A 4,860-nucleotide genomic window follows, 5' to 3' on the forward strand; every position below is an offset into this window, starting at 1 on the left:
CCTGAAACCTGCATTTTCCTTTGGGGAACAATCTCTTCCTCACCCCCAGCCCATGTGATTTAGAGGAATGATTCCATTTCTAGTTCTAGAACTGTAGTTATCTGAATTTGCTTGGACTATAGGTTGCATGTGGGTGACTTTTGGAGATGTGACTATAAAAGTAAGCAGAGGCTAGATCCCAAAGGGTGCTTGTGTTAATATTAGGTAGGATAACATCCTTTGGAAGTGACCTAATACCTACCTCCAAAAAGCTTATGTAAAAAAATGTAAAAATGGCCCTTAATGGCTACAATAACTGAAAAATTTAAATGAAGAGATGGCCACATACATGTCTAGATGAGGGTTGAAATGATGACTCCAAGTCCTTTATCTCTGTTTCTTTGCTTCACCTGTCCATGGCTCCATCCTCAAATGATATTATGCTTTGTGATGGTAGGATGTCTGACCAAGGTCACAGGCTCAAGTCTAGTCAAAAGAGTGAGGTTCTCTTCTATAGAAGTCCCAGCAAAGTTTCACTGGCTCTGATCAAGTCATCTGAACCAGTTATTTTGTGGAATACTCTGATAGATCGGGCTTGAGATTTATATACTGCAAGTGTCAATTCCACTTAGAAGCTCAAAGACCTAGCATGTGAAGGAGGGTGGTTCCTCAGAAGGGAGTTGGGTATGAATACCAAAAGAAAGATATGGAATACATACCAGATAGAAAAACCCAGAGAAGTTCAAGACACCTTTTATAGTGTAGGGATTGGAGGGCCACCAATGGCTTTTAAGCCATGGAGTGACACGACCAGATTAGTATTTAAGAAGAGAACCAACCTAATGTGGAATATGGATCAGAGGTCTGTGGCTGAAGGCAAAGGGCCAGCTAAAAAGGCTTTTACTAGTCCAGGGAAGTGATGATGAGTATGAGTGAAACCTCAGGACTAGAAATGAAAAGGTGCAATGACTCAGAAATGTACAGGTAAGCTCTAGAACCATAAGAATTTTATGCTGAGTGAATTCAGTGGCGAAGGGAAGGGAGACTTCCAGAATGTGCTTTAGGTTTTGGCTTTGGAGCCAATATGGATAGGGATACCCTTTATGGAAAGTGGAGCTACAGAAGGTGAGAGGAAGGTATAAAACAACTACCATGGTAATAGCTGACATCTAAAATGAATTTATGGCTAGGATAACTTTCACAGAGTGGCAGAGAAAAAGTATATTCAGAGCTTATGGATTTTTTTTCACCACAAACAACATTATTCATAATGATAAATTATCTGGATATGTCCTTGGCATGTACAGAGACACAGAAATACACATGTCCTATGAATGTATAAGACAGTTACACATGTTCTTGTGCATGCAGGTTTGTATTAGCCTCACTCTTTCCTTTTTTTTTGTTTGTTTTGCTCTTTTATTCTCACTTGTTCTGACTACATGCTCTTTTTGTCTTCGGTCTATCTTTGTAAGTGGCTTTAGATCATTCTGGAATGAGATGGTATCTAGTAAATAAATAATTCTTAATGTATATTCATTCCAAGTCAGCCCTTACAAAGAATGATTGGAATGAGGCTTGGAATATTTTAAACCAAAATTGTTCTTGTACTTCCTTTTCATAAATATCCATAAATGTGGATACATTGCATTTGTCTTTTTTTAAGGAGTAAAAGACACCTGCATTTGTTTAAAAGTTTATCAGTTCAACACTAAAATAACCTTTCGTTATCCATGGTAGCTCTCTGATCCCCATTACCATCCTACCAGGTATTTCAAAATTAAATTTATCTCTGGGCCTAGAACCAGCTAAAGAATTTTTGGTTTAAAAAGCTACTCAAAATAGGCTTTACAATGAAAGAAACATTTAAAAGATAAACAATTAAACAATGTCCAAAAAATGAATGCATTAATGGGTCATGCTAAAAATATTTAAATTACATAATAATCATGTGGGTCATGACAATCAACAATAACTTCTCCATTTCCAGTTTCTCCAGAAAATTTCAGTCTTCAAAGGGCCCATGTTTTCATGTTCCCCAGATTAGCTTCTTCTATTGGCTGTTTTCTTAAACATTTTCTAGCCTGGAATCCCAGGTTCAGGTATTATCTAGAGGCAGGTGACTATCTCAGATCACCTTTGCTCAGTCTTCTTTGTCTAAGGGTTATTGACTTTGTCTTGACCCATGTCTTGACTCAGAAAGAGAAGAACCAGGGAACAAAGGATGGGAGGCAGAAGAAGAAAATGAAATCAAGATAGATCTGGAAGATGGGACCATTGCCCTCACACACAGCTGCTTGGTAATTAGGTATTTCACCTCGGATAATGATTGCGCCCAGCTTGGGAACACACAGGGGCTCCACATCTTCTCATGAATAAAGTCCCCCACCCACAGGTTGGCCATCTTGCAAATATGGCCCATGGATTCTCACTTTTATTATTTGTTCCATTATTACCTCTGTCTAAAGTGCTCTTTCCCTCAATTTGGCTACTCCAAGTCCCATCCATCACTTCAGGCTCAGGAAACAGAGATTTCCTTAGCTCTCCTCTCTCATCTCTGAATTTGGAAGTAAACATCTCCCCCTGAATTAATTCCTTCCACAGCATTTTGTTTCTATCTCCAGTTTAGCACTTACCATATTTTAGCACCTTTGCTTTCAGAATTCTAGGTATTGTGTGTGTGTGTATGTATATGTGTGTGTGTGTGTGTGTGTGTTTGTGTGTGTGTGTGTGTGTGTTTGTGTATGCCACTTCCTTTCTTGGGGCTGTGCCACATTCACCTTCGTGTTCTTTCATCTTCAAAGAGCCCACCATGGTGATTCACACATAGAAAGCATTAAAATTTTTTATTAAATGAATAATCAGAGAGAGGAATGCATGGAAGGAGGATTAGAGAATATCAAAAGGGAGAGAATAAGGGAGGGCTATTACTACTAGTCGAGAGAGTGGAAGATGGCAGAATTATGGGTGAAATTAGCTGAGGGATTGCAGCTCAGTGGAGAACAAGGGGTTGACCCTAAGAAAGTGTGGGATAGGGAGGTGTGAGACTTTAGAAGGAAAGCTGTTTGTTCAGATGTCTGGTCTCTCTCCCTCTTCTTGCTGCCTCCTCCCATCAACTCACTCATAAATAAGTGGACATTTCCTGTGCTTTATCTGAATTCAGTACCTAGAAAATCCATGAGACACAATGTTGTCACCACTGTGTAAAGTAGCTTCCCTATCTGTGAAAGCTAGGAAGACAAATATTTGTCTTGGGAAACTATCAAGTTAACAGATTTAGGAGAATGACCTACTGGCTGGTCTCAGTAACTTGCTTCTCTTTTTTGCCAGTACGCCTCCCAGACCTCCTCTGTCTCCGGGTTTTTCACCCCTTCCTGATTGCAAAAACCAATGGTGTTTTGAGGATGGAATGGGGAGAATGCCACCACTGAAGTCCTTGTTTTCTTTGCATACCTCCCATCTACTTAAAGACACACACACCTTAACATGCATAATGTTTCTCTATGTTTTCTGGTTTCCATTGAACCAGTCTGTTTGCATTAGTGCTCATCACACTGAATTGTGACAGTATATTCATCACACACTAGCCTGTATGAAGATAGGGACTTTGTCTGAACTTGTTATTACATCTGACCCAGCATCATAGTGTCTGGTTTATACAGGCTTAGTTAAAGAGTTATTGAAGAAGGGGAAGAAGAAGAAGAAAGCTAAAAATTATGAACAATAAAATGGCAATAAATACATATCTATCAACAATTGAATCTAAAGATCAAAATAAATGAATAAGAAATCTAATGAACAAAATAAAGTGATGAATAAAATAAAATCAGACCCATGGAAACATGAAACAGACTGATTAATCTCAGAGGGAAGGGGTAAGAGGGTATGGGAAGAGATTAACCAAAGATCTTATATTCATACTAGTGGCTCAGTGCACGAATTCATGCACATTGAAAGAAAATTAATTAGAAGAAATATTTTAATATCACTATTTGCCCTTTCTCTATAATAGAAGTGTCAGCCAAAGTCATGATCAACAATGACAGATGGAAACACATGTGTGTGATTGGCTCCAGCAAGAGCTTTATATGTATCATGCATGTTTGAGTCAACTTACCTTTATGGATATAGAACCAACTTGCTTCATGAGACCTGCTTTCTGATGTAGCTAAACTTTTTACAGCCCAGTGAAGCACTCCAACTTCTCTTTCAGGTAATTGTTAGCAACACAGCAGTAAATATCAACCAATGCAGATTATTATTGTAGATCACACAGGGAGAACAAAGGGCAAAATATTAACTAGTAACTGCAGCAGTGTTTGACTATACTAGTATTCTGCACAGTGAGAAAACCTGAAGTCATTTTCAAGGTCCACCATTTCTTACTTCGTTTCAGTAAGTTTGTTTCTAAACTTTCTAAATCTCTGTTTTCTGGCTAATGAAAAGAAAATAGGATTCCACCAAGTCTCCTATCTACCTACTCCAGGACTTCTGTGAGGATCAAATGAGATGAAGGAAGGGAAAATGCTTCACAGACATTTGGTTACAGTGAAAAGTGTTTCCACCTGGCTAAAGTGTTCCTGGGCTGAAGAAACTGCAAGGAGGCTAGTCATTGCTAGGGAGAAGAAGCTGGAGGTAGCTACGTGATGTCATTACCTGGATGGAGGGAAAGACACTTAACATATTAGCCTTTAAATAGATAGATATGCTTTACCTATGGACATAGACAATAGGGTGGTAAATGCCTGGGGTGGGGTGGGAACTGAGTGGAGGGAGGTATTGGCGGGGGGAGGGGGGAGGCGGGGGCAGGGGGAGAAGAGGGTGACATCTGTAATACTCTCAACAATAAAGATAAAAATAAAAGAGTTGTTGAGTAAATAT

The sequence above is a fragment of the Myotis nattereri genome (assembly GCF_964212035.1).
Source record: "Myotis nattereri genome assembly, chromosome: 1".
NCBI lineage: Eukaryota > Metazoa > Chordata > Mammalia > Chiroptera > Vespertilionidae > Myotis > Myotis nattereri.